The sequence below is a fragment of the Ascaphus truei genome, chromosome 5 (assembly GCF_040206685.1).
Source record: "Ascaphus truei isolate aAscTru1 chromosome 5, aAscTru1.hap1, whole genome shotgun sequence".
In the NCBI taxonomy this organism is placed as follows: Eukaryota; Metazoa; Chordata; class Amphibia; order Anura; family Ascaphidae; genus Ascaphus; species Ascaphus truei.
The window spans coordinates 88,394,181-88,407,602 of NC_134487.1; the positions used below are offsets into that span (position 1 = coordinate 88,394,181).

General features: G+C 42.7%; 1 protein-coding gene across 2 annotated transcripts in view; it reads right to left on the reverse strand.

Annotated features, from left to right (window-relative positions):
- Nucleotides 1–13,422, reverse strand: part of SYT1 (synaptotagmin 1) — a 905,119-nt gene that overhangs the window by 99,037 nt on the left and 792,660 nt on the right. The gene's annotated exons all lie outside the window — the stretch shown is intronic.

Here is a 13,422-nt window from a genome sequence, read left to right on the forward strand (position 1 = left end):
ATTAGACTTTGGATACAGAGACTGTTTGATCTCACTATTCCCCCAGATCCGTGGCTGTTTCTCTTGAACAGACCACTAGCGGGTCTCTCTAAAGCTCATAATAAACTTATTGCTCACTTTGCACTCGCAACGCGGTGTGAGATCGCAGCACTATGGAAAAGCTCAGACATACCAACCATCCCAAAAATTCGGAATCGTATTTGGTTTATCTGCCAGATGGAAAAGTTAACGAGTCTGGTTAACGACACTGGCGACAATTATCTAAAAGTCTGGACGCCTTGGTTGGCACAGACAGACATCCCGGGGTTAGAAAGGGCATCAATCTGGCTATGATAGTTTCCAAGTCCGTTCTCCTTGGGAGAGGTGTGCTACACCCATGCTCGGCATAAGATGATTATATTTCAAACAGGTAACATACCTAGAGAGGCAGCGTAACAACTCTGAGACACACTCACGATCACTAGCATCCATCCCAACCCCCTCTTCCCCCCCTGCCCCCCCTGCCCCCCTCTTCCTCTTGGATCAATGTTTGTCTACCGGTTTGTCCGTCCGTATGGTTGATTGTTTGTCGGTCTTCACGTTTGTTTGTCTACCCATGTAGTTGTCTACCTGTTTATGTATACGTCGTCTGGATGAGTCGTGTGTCAGCCGACTAGTCGGCCGGGCGGTTAATGAATCGGTGACTGAGCTTTTACACCTGGTCCCCCCCGATTAGAAGGGGGGTTTGACACCATAATATGGACCCCGGAAAGCGAGCCGTGTCTCGATACCCCTTTAGGCCCACCAGTCTGACCACAGATTAAAGTTCTATTCCATTGATATTAGTAACGTTATACTTCCAGATACACTGAGAATCACCATGACATAATGTATTTTGTAATGTATTGTATTGTATAATATTATAAAATTATAAACTAATAAAATTTAAGTTACAAAAAAAAAGAAACCCTATGTCTCATTGCCTACTCACTGTAACATGGCCATTCTATTATTTTTCATGTTTGTTAACTTATCTAGTTGAATTTGATATAATTGATTGAATAATTGCTCTGTTCATCAGGGAGGTATACAACAAGTATACAGAGTGACAGACATAGGACCCCTGAGGAAGCCATTGGGATACTGCACAATGTGTTGGGTAGACTCATTGAGAGCACAGCCACAATTCTGCAAGTGACATGGTCTACCAAGGAGCAGCACAAACAACCGCCAGCGAAACAGGAAGTGTAGCAGGAGTGTGTCCACTGACCCGAGAGTGAGACTGGAGAATTTGTGTTATCAGGCGATTTTTATTTTATTTGTTTGTGAGTAATAGAATTTTTTTTAAATGTGAAGACATTAAAACATATTGCGTGGTATTCTGGTGTTCTCTTTTTTACATGCATATGGAATTATTATGAAGACCCATCCTCTAAAACCGTATTTTTCAAACCTCTCTTCGTGACCCACGACACACCCAGGTTTTGGGAATAACCAACACACTTGCATCCCGGTGCATGCACTTTTTTTTGCATACTAAGAGAATGTTAGGCAGGTGTCTCTGAAACTTGATGTGGCCGCGGGTCACGAGGAGATGTTTGGAAAAAACTGAAATGTTTGTGGATCCCTTAAGTGTTAAAACCCCTTTGAAAAAGTTTTAATATACTGCACCATTACCTTTATCAAATTTCTCTTGCATGCACATTGGAATGAGAATTTGATAAGTTCGTATCTTCCCTGCCACTGCCTCAGGTGAGTGCAATGAGAGATGCTTTCATTATGTACATTTTAAAGAACTTCTACGTTATATTATATACTTTTCTTTTACCATTCCTCACTTTATTTGGGAGGCTATTTTTTATGGTGTCCCTGATATTTCGCTCAAAGATACATAATTTAAAGGTTTTCTCCCTTCAAAGCTATTCCTGCCTCACATGTAAATTCGGCCCGTGGACAATAGTGAAAGGGCTAACTCATTATCGCACCTGCTTGTGCGTGCCAGCAGGTGTAATAACACTTGCTACATCTGTAAGCCAGGAGCCACATTTAACTACAGTATGTCTCAAGAAACATGCTGTCATATAAACACATGCTAACATGAGCAATGTCAATTCTCACACTGATTGTTTTCCGTGAAATCATCTACCTGTCCTGTACAAATACCTGTAACATGAGTTTTCACTGACATTCATGACAGCTGCACAATAAAAATTGTAGACAATGAAAACAATCTGTGGTCTTTTGGGTTTCAGAAGTTCATAATTTTATAGCCATCTGTGCGCTGGCTTATTACCTGTCACTTGATCCCAGCAATGGATGGTCACTAACAGGTAAATGATGTCCTACTTTTGGCATTATAACTTCGTTACATACAGTAAGCATTATTCTGTCTCGGTTTGTAGCGACATACCAGCGCCACATTGCAGATACAGTCACCAACCTCACCCAGATGAGACCCAAAAGGTCAGAACAACTGCCTGTGAAAAGCTCTATTGGTTATGCACTTCTTTAACCCAGGCGGTGCGGATAAAGCTGTATAATACAGCAGGCATAAGCTTAAAGGAATCCATGTTAAAATGGATTAGAAGCAAAAAGTGACACAGAGTCATAACCCAGAATCCCTGGCTGCAGTGGACGCATTGCATGCTAAGAGATAATGGGAAAATACAGGTTTGGGGACCTGTCTGAGGCATGCGAATGTGCTCACACGTTGCATTTTAATTTGCTGTACATAAGTACTGTATTTAAAGAATGCATATTACAAATAGGCAAACATTATGCTAGAAAAGGAATTGTTGCAATTGTTGTTATCTGCACCGCCATAGGAGCATTTGGATCACCCGACAAGCTGCTGGATCGGTAATATACTGTATCCACTCTACCATTCTTATTTACTACATGGAGCGCCATGGGACTCCCGTGGATAACTTTAAACTGGGACTAACAAGCACGCAGATCACCATTTGCCTATATCCCAGCCCCACAGATTCAGCTAGTCACAAAGGCTTTTCCCAAATCATCCTCCCATTGTGGAGATTTCAGCAGAAAATTGTATCTCTTATTTACCTCTGTCTACATTGATGTTATTTTATGTTTTTTAATCTGTTAGTGGACAATGGTTGTCCTATTTTTAATAAATTGACAATATAATTTTTTTCACGCATAAGGAGTGTGCGCTCTTCATTTGGTTTTACTGAATTGCAATTGGATTAGGTACATCAGCTGCCTATTCTCCGCAGCAGTTTGCACTGCCCCTTATATTCTTGACATTGGACTTCACCTCTCTGCACATTGGGACTTATTTGCAAGTATAATTTGTTACTCAATTTGGTTAACTTCACATTCCACATTTTTATATTTGATCACATATTATACACAGTGTGTGTATATATATATATATGTATGTATATATATATATATATGTATGTGTATATATATATATATATATATATATATGAAAAAATCATCTCAGTTGGCACACTGTAAACATTAGTAAGATGCTGATGCTAGCCCCATATGCACTAGTCTAGTCTCAAACCTGCAAGCCATTAAGACCAGCCTCACACTGATGATACCCATCAAGGTTGAAACATGTATGTGAGTAGGTCTAATGGCTTTGCATCTCATCCCAGCCTCTGTTTAAAAGCTGTGTTTAAAACAGCATGTAGTGGCTTGAGGATTGGCTTGTGTAATACGAGCTTGAGACAAAAGGTGGCACTGAGTGCTCATTTGCATGTCATTTCCCAGAATCCCTTGCTGCAGTGGAAGCGCTGTATGTTGGGTGACAATGGGGAAAGACAGGGTTGCAGACCTGTCTAAGACATGCAAATGAACATACAGTAATATTTACAGTTGCTTTATGCTTTACTGTGGAGGGTTTTTGTCACTTTTTTTACCCACCATAACCTTAATGACAGTATATATATACATATATATATGCACTACATGTGTGTATACACTTTTTACATGAATGTACACACATATTTTCATTTTATTTACCTTCCTCTATTTTTGAGTCTGTTTTCCTTACATGTCTATGCTTAATGTTGTTATATACATATATATTTCAATTTTTCCAGATTCACAATTTTTATTATAATTTATATTTTTAAAAAAATGTTTAAATTAAAAAAAATATATATATTTTATTATTATTTTTATTATTAATATTTAGTATGTATGTATATATATATTATTAATATAAGGATTTGGATTATATATATATATATATATATATATATATATATATATATATTTCATAGTTATTTTATATTTATTTATTTTGTGATTATTGGTATGTAACATTTAATAATATCTTTTTTCTTAATTTGACTTGCCTTATTATATATGTTTTATATTGCAGCCCTATTCCAATCACCTTAGATTTTTTGTGTTATATATTGGCCCTATCCTAGTTTCATTGATGGTCATTTTCTGTATGTATTTCTCTTTAAGAGACATCATATTTGTCTTCCTACTAATTAACCTATCAAGTTTAAGTCAACCCTATAAAGGTTCACCACTTAGAATTCACCCTTGAAGAAGTCGGCGCAACAGCTGACGAAACGGCGTCGGTTCGCGTCATCAATGTCCGACAGCTGACACAGAGGAGTGCCTAATCGCATGTGAGGAGTGAGAGCAACTATTTCAGTTATATTGGCGGAACAAAGTGGAAGGCTGCATTTGTCTGTCTGTCTGTCTGTCTGAGTCTGAGTCTGACATCAAGCAGAGACACGAGTGAATATTCAATTTGAACGAATACAGCTATCTTGTGTGAGGGGGTAATCCAGGAAGTGGAAGTGGAACAGCGTTTCCAGTGTTACCCGGATCAGCATCACATGTTCATTTCCAGCGTGATTTCGTTGGTGTGCTGACAGAGGGACGCGGAGACCCCTGTGGTCATCACGGTTACATCCTTTGGTGAGACCATTCCTTAATCCCTTGCCTATGCTATTTGCTTACCCCCCATATCCAGCTATAGAGGTCAATATCCGCCTGATTTTTCCACGTTTGCATCCGCAATCTATCATCTGACGGGTCAATTACCTCTCCCCATTTGTTGCTCCAGTCATTTGCTACCTATCGAGTGACAATTCCTCCCACATCTCACTGCCTCCTACATGTGTGCTATTGGACATTTTTTGGTCACACTTCCCTTCTTTTTTATTTTCAAGAGTACTCTTGTTTTTTATTGTCATATATTGTGTTTATTGTGTCTATTGGCATCATTGTGTTTGTTTTAATCTGTTCAGTCACCTAGCCTTCCTTGCTTAATTAATACATTTTCCTGTTTTTTATTGCTATACAGGATTGCGCCTTTTTTCTTTCTTCCATTCAATTAGGATAGGCATATCCTCATTAGGGCTGCATCCTGCTAGCTCATTTCACCTGGGTCAGTACGTTTATTAGTCACCCATTTACTCACTTATAGTATTTCATTTGTGTTAGTCCTAGAGCTGATTTCTTTCTGTTATATATATATATATATATATATATATATATATATATATATATATACAGTGTTCGACAAATCACCCAAAAATCTACTCGCCCAACCAAAAAAATCTACTCGCCACCTAGTCCCGCCCCCAACTCCGCCCCTAGTCCCACCCCCAACTCCGCCCCTAGTCCCGCCCCCAACTCCGCTTTAAAATAAAATATATAAATAAAATACATTTAATAAATTCCTAGTCAGAACAACATTCGTTTTTGACATAAATGTATTTATTGTATTACATTATACTACAATTAGTCGTGTGTGTGTGTGTGTGTCAATGTCGGATCTAGAAATAAAAGCCAGATGTGAATGACTAGTTTCCTGAACCCCTTAACCAGTGTCTGGACATCGGCGCTTCACAGAGAGAGACAGAGAGAGACAGACAGACAGACACCCACACACACACACACAGAGAGCGGCACACCCACACAGAGAGAAAGAGAGACACACAGAGAAAGAGACACACAGAGAAAGAGAGAGAATGAGAGACACACACAGTGAGAGAATGAGAGACAAAGAGAGAGTGCGACAGAGAGAGGGAGACAGAGAGAGGGAGAGGGTGACAGAGAGAGGGAGAGGGTGACAGAGAGAGGGAGAGGGTGACAGAGAGAGGGAGAGGGTGACAGAGAGAGGGAGAGGGTGACAGAGAGAGGGTGACAGAGAGAGGTAGAGGGCGACACAGGGAGAGGGTGGGTGACACAGGGAGATGGAGGGTGACACAGGGAGAGGGAGAGGGTGACACAGGGAGAGGGAGAGGGTGACACAGGGAGAGGGTGACAAAGGGAGAGGGAGGGTGACACAGGGAGAGGGAGGGTGACAGGGAGAGGGAGGGTGACACAGGGAGAGGGAGGGTGACAGGGAGAGGGAGGGTGACACAGGGAGAGGGAGAGGGTGACACAGGGACAGGGAGAGGGTGACACAGGGACAGGGAGAGGGTGACACAGGGACAGGGAGAGGGTGACACAGGGACAGGGAGAGAGAGGGTGACACAGGGAGAGGGAGAGAGAGGGTGACACAGGGAGAGAGAGGGTGACACAGGGAGAGGGAGGGTGACACAGGGAGAGGGTGACACAGGGAGAGGGAGAGAGGGAGACACAGGGAGGGAGGGAGAGGTTGACACAGGGAGAGGGAGGGTGACACAGGGAGAGGGAGGGTGACACAGGGAGGGAGGGTGACACAGGGAGGGAGGGTGACACAGGGAGAGGGAGGGTGACACAGGGATAGGGAGGGTGACACAGGGAGAGGGAGGGTGACACAGGGAGAGGGAGGGTGACAGGGACAGGGAGGGTGACAAGGACAGGGAGGGTGACAGGGACAGGGAGGGTGACAGGGACAGGGAGGGTGACACGGAGAAGGAGAGGGTTACACAGAGACAGGGAGAGGGTGACACAAGGAGAGGGTGACACAGGGAGAGGGTGACACAGGGAGAGGGAGAGAGAGGGTGACACAGGGAGAGGGAGAGGGTGACACAGGGAGAGGGAGAGGGTGACACAGGGAGAGGGAGGGTGACACAGGGAGAGGGTGACACAGGGAGAGGGTGACACAGGGAGGGAGGGAGAGGGTGACACAGGGAGGGAGGGAAAGGGTGACACAGGGAGAGGGAGGGTGACACAGGGAGAGGGAGGGTGATACGGAGAGGGAGGGTGACACGGAGAGGGTGACACAGGGAGAGGGTGACACGGAGAGGGTGACACAGGGAGAGGGTGACACAGGGAGAGGGTGACACAGGGAGAGGGTGACACAGGGAGAGGGTGACACAGGGAGAGGGTGACACATGGAGAGGGTGACACATGGAGAGGGTGACACAGGGAGAGGGTGACACAGGGAGAGGGTGACACAGGGAGAGGGAGAGGGTGACACAGGGAGAGGGAGGGAGAGAGAGGGTGACACAGGGAGAGGGAGACACAGGGAGAGGGTGACACAGGGAGAGGGAGAGGGTGACACAGGGTGAGGGTGACACAGGGAGAGGGAGAGGGTGACACAGGGAGAGGGTGACACAGGGAGAGGGTGACACAGGGAAAGGGAGAGAGGGTGACACACTCACAGACACAGACACCCACTCTCACTCAGACAAACTCACACACACACACACACACACACAGTCTGTGACTCACACACACAAACACTCACCCACAAGGCAGGGGGTCGCACATGGCAGCGGGGGCCTCCGCACGGCAGGAGGGCCTCTGCAAGGCAAGGGGGTCGCACATGGCAGCGGGGGCCTCCACACGGCAGGAGGGCCTCTGCAAGGGGCCGCGCCCCCTCCAGAGGGGGACGCCGACACCGCAGTATCCTGCTTAGACCGAGCAGGGTGAGGCTCCGGTGAGGGGATTTCCCCTGCTTAGAGCAGGCAGAGGCCCCTGTGAGGGGATTTCCCCTGCTTAGAGCAGGGAGAGGCTCCGGTGAGGGGATTTCCCCTGCTTAGAGCAGGCAGAGGCTCCGGTGAGGGGATTTCCCCTGCTTAGAGCAGGCAGAGGCCCCGGTGAGGGAAAACCACCCACAGACAGCTGTTTCGACCTTGATGGGTCTCATCAGTGTGGGGTTGATTTTACTGGGATATGCACCTTAACCCTGGCTGTGCTCAAAGCTGTGACCATGCAGCAAGCTTAAGCCTATAGGGAACCATGTTAAAAATGGTTATTGAGGCAAAAAGTGACACTGTGTGCTCATTTGCATGTCATTTCCCAGAATCCCTTGCTGCAGTGGAAGTGCTGTATGCTGGGTGATAATGGGGAAAGGCGGGGTTGCAGACCTGCCTAAGACATGCAGATGAGCATACAGCTATATTTGCATATTTGCTTTCCTGTGGAGGGTTTTTGTCACTTTTTTTACTCACCATAACTTAACTCAGTATATATATATATATATATATATATATATATATATATATATAAAACAAAACACACAAACAAACAGTAGCGATTAATAATTAATTATGTGAATATTAACGTGCTTAAATCTATAAAAATTAGGTGAATACTTAATTATAATAATAGTGATTTAATCTAGTGCTATTAGTGTTATAACTAATTATAAGTGGTGTTCATAAATCATAAAAAAAGTCACTCAAAGTTCACACAGGTGTAGTCCATCAGGTCCACTGAGGATATGTAAAAATTAGGATGGTATCCAGACCCCAGATACTAATGGTTCATGCAGCTGCTTTGATGTGGTATAGCCACCCACAAAGTACCTACAGAAAAAAACAGGTTCACAGTGTCCCCTGACATTTTGCTCAGGTTCATTCTAAAGACCCTAGTGGGCTCAGGATCATGGGTGTAGAGACAATCCCTCCATCCAAACTAGGAGGTGATAGATTTAAGGCACTATGTATCCGGGAGTCTTTTTGGATTTATTCCTTGGAGACTCTCTCACCCAAAGGTCTTAATGAATGCATAGATACCAGTATATTGATCTAACTCTGTTTGCCTTTCTGACTGTACGTGCCTTCTAGCCTGGCGCCTGTTTCCCCTTCCCCATCCTTATCCCCTTCCCCCCTTTCCCGCCCCCTTTCCCGCCCCCTTTCCCGCCCCCCTTTCCCGCCCCCTTTCCCCCCAACACCCTCCTCCCCCCTTTCCCCCACCCTCCTTTTCACCCCTCTCCCCCCTTGCCCCCCCCTGCCCTCATCATTCCTCCTGTCCTCTTATGTTTAAGGACCCTTAATAACACCTGAAGTGTTGGTTATCGTTTTTGAACCAATATGGTTGCAATCTTGATGTTCTCTGTCAATATGCTTTTGGTCTTTCTCTTCATGACTCCTTTTAGTTATATACAGAAGCAATTTGTATACATGTTTATCTGTACTGGGAATTAGCACCTTTTCGTGAGTTAACATGCATTTTGACAAGTAGATACATGTTAACAGTCAAATCATACTTTATCAACTTATTCTATGTTGTCATTTTGCTATGTATCTGTGTCAATACTATTGATATTTTTTATCAAAATTATATAAGTCCTATTGTGAGTTGAGTGATGCTCAGTCCCGGCGATTGATTTATTTGAGAATTTTCTATCTTGCTTGCCGTGAGTACTGACCACCAATTCAATCCACAATCATCCATATTATTTGATTGAATGGATTGCTACTGTAACTTTACTTATATTGGTAAATTTTTAAATTAAAGTGTATTTTTAGTTTATAACTAATAATATTTAATGTTATATTATTGTTGGTATACAATTTTTATAACCTGGTGATACAGCATGGGAAGTGTTAATATGTTTTTATTTGTGTTGAATCAGCTAGCTGTTTACACTAATGGGGACAGGTTTACATTGGATAGCATACATATAGGAAGTGCTCTTAGGTGTCCACCTACCCCTGAGGAAGTCACGTGTTAGTGACGAAACTATTTGGGACGAGGTGGTGATGTCAGCGCGCGACAGAGAGAGGAGGTACCTTCTGCCTGTGTGGAGCTCTGTTATTCATGCTGCACATGCGGCTAGCAGCCGGAATCTCCATTGACTGAAGGATTTATACTGCATGTGGATTATCCGGCTGATCTATACAGCACAGCGGTGTGTGTCAGGAGCTCCAACGGCTGCAACCTACTCAGGCAGAGTATTTACACTGGACTCCTCCCACCCAGCTGACGAACCCCATAGAGATTATTCTCTTACATGCTTACTGTTTTTTAAATCTTGTAAGTGCTATTCCTTGGGACCACGTGTCTTATTAAATGGACTCTATTTTTTATACAGTATAACACTATGGTGCCTGCGCTTCTGCGCAGGTGCCTGCGAGGAAGGTCAATCTTGTGTGATCGAAACGTTGGAGGTGGTGCCATGTTACTCTGAATACAGCTTCATTGGAACTACTGGACTGTGTGCTGTCTCGTTTTTTCCGGACTCCAATCTGGTAAAATCTACTTTTTACATGTGCATATGGGACAAGCATCAGCATTTTTCATTTGTTTACAGTGTGCCAACTGAGTGTGATTTTTTCATATATATATATATATATATATATATATATATATATATATATATATATATATATATATATATATATAATGGTGGGTAGAAAAAGTGACAAAACCCCTCCACAGTAAAGCATATAGCAAATGGAAATATTACGGTATGCTCATTTGCATGTCTTAGATAGGTCAGCAACCCCGCATTTCACCATTATCACCCAGCACACATCACTTCCGCTGCAGCAAGGGATTCTGGGAAATGACATGCAAATGAGCACACAGTGCCACCTTTTGTCTCAAGCTCACATTACATGAACAACCCTTAAGACAATGCATGCTGCTTTAAACACAGCTTGTAAACATAGCTTGGGATGCGATGCAAAGCCAGTAAACACACTCACAGACAGACTGTTTCGACCAGTGCTGTATGGTATAGGGAACTGCCTTAAGAGAGGGACTCCTCCACTATACTCATAAGGAGAGATGCTGCAGGACAGTGCATGACTGTCATTAAGCGTGTACTGTTGCGGCTAAGCTTATTCGGGGCTTTTTTTTAAAGCCGCCAAACTTGGCCGCGCGCCAGCCGCATCTCGCGCCTGCGCCGGCCGTTTCTCCATTCAGCGCTAATGGCGCTGAACAATGGAAGCGCCTGCGGCACTGAAAATATTTTAAAAAAGCCCGCGTCTGCACGCGGTTTAAAAATGCCCGCGGAGAAAGCCGCATGAGACTAAAGGCGGCCGCCACTGTAGCTGAAAGAGTATCTGACTCCATAGCAGAGACTGTTTGCAAAGGATCATCTGCCTGGGGATCCCTCCCCTGTGGTGTCAGAGTGTGTATCCATTCCTGCAGGGGGCAGTACATCGCGCCGTGGGATCACGTTGCGGAGCTGCTTATAATCCAAGGATTATTCTGGTTAGGACAGTAACCAGGGAGGTAGTATAGGTGCACCAACGGGCCCCAACACAGGAAAGCGCTATTGCCTCACATTCACATTAACTTTATAGCTGGTGGACACTCAGAGGTTAAGTGCCCTGGCACATTAGTACACCAAGGACAAAAGGGTGAGGTAATGATGGACATGTGGGTTGAAGGGACGGTATGCATTTAGGGGATGCAATGTTATCCATATGTTGTAATGATGTATTGATGTTATGCAAATGAGAGTTTCACAGAAGTACCGTACTTGCTCAGTAAATAATGTTTATTCCCATTGTGTGTATTTACTGTATGATTGTTCTGGTGAGGGCACACTCCCACCACGCTGGGATCCCTCATCAGTGGAGGCGATGCACCGAGTGTAAGTATACCCCAGGCTCCCAGTGGTGGAGGTTCAGGCCTCTTGTTAGCCTCACAGGTGACCGCAGCACCCGTAGTTATAGTACCCTAGGGGTACACCCGCTATATATATATATATATATATATATTATAATATATAATATAATATATATATATATATATATATGAATCCTTTGTATATCAGTATTGCTTGACCTGAAGAAGAGAGGATAACTCTAGAAAGCTTGTCCTATGACATAAATTGTTAGTCCAATAAAAAAGGTATCACCTAATACTGAAGAACTCATTTATTCTGCACTATCGCAACTGGACTAACACGGCTATTTTCTGCTTTATATATATATATATATATATATATATATATATATATATATATAAAACACGCAATAAAAATATAACACAATACATGGATTGTAAAATTATCTTTGATTAAGTCACATGTAACAACATGAAATAATCGAACCATCAGACAGGCAAATGTGTCTTTTAAAATCAAGGTGTACTTTAAAAGCTGCAAATACTCACACATATACATCATCATTACCGTGTTTTAAAAAACAAACAAACAAAAAAAAATGTTGTTCTGCGCCCACTCAACTTTTCTCTCATTCCTTTTTTATCGATCCGGTTGGGGCTGTTTTGCTTTTTACAAAAGATTGTTGAGTATTTTCACTGCACAAAATGTTTGAGAATATTTAATCAACGTTTTACAGAATTGTTCGTGAATGTTGGTATCAAGGTCCTTTGTAAAGAAAATATTTAAACGTTTTTTGGGGGGGCAAACATACTGTATTTGCAACTTTTTCTCTGGTCACAAAAGTCTCTAAACCAACACGTTTACAAAATGATACCAGAATTTCACCAATCTCCTCTCTCCCCCTGCACACGTTTATACTTTTTCCAAACATTTTTCTTTCCTACATCTTTTTTCCTCGCTGCTCAACAACTCTCTTGCCAATTTAATTACTCTTTACATGTCTTTAATTTTCCAGTAGCACTTCTCCTTATCTCCTTAAACCTCTATATTCCTCCTGAATACAAAATCTCTCCTTACACTAGTGTCAAATTGCCTGAAGCCAAAAGTTGATCTTAGCAGCTCCCACTGAAAGGAAACAGATTCAGCTTCCATCAAAGCAACTTTACATATACAATCATTTAATAATATCTCTAAAAAAAAAATTGCAGGCACACGGTTTTTTTTAACCACAGTTTTAGGACAACTAAGTGGTCTGAAAATGAAATGCATTTTAATGTAATTATAGCTGAGCACAAGCAGATTGAACCCATGCAGGGATATTTTAAAACACCTGGCCTCTTGGGGATTTCCATGATTAGTCACATAATGAAATTCTCAATTTCTTCGTCTGTCTATTTGTAATCCTTATTTAAAGACATATTTCCTATTACCTCATCCTCTGTATTACTGTATTATATGTTGTATCACATGTACAATTCCAATGTTAGGTGGTTATTTACTTTCTTGATGAGGCAGTACCCAGAATGGGATTAATTCTGCCGTGTTGGTTTTGACATATTATTTTATTGAAGTCCCATATTTTTTTTTTGCGGATGATGTTTATTGTATTGTTTTTTAAAATGTCTCCTTGTTTTCATCACATCCACAGTTTCCACGAACAGCCGGATAAAGGAGACTAAATTGCTAACTTATTTCTGTCAACATAAAATGTTAATTTTGCATTTTGGCAGCATTGGAAATTACTGTATATGGAT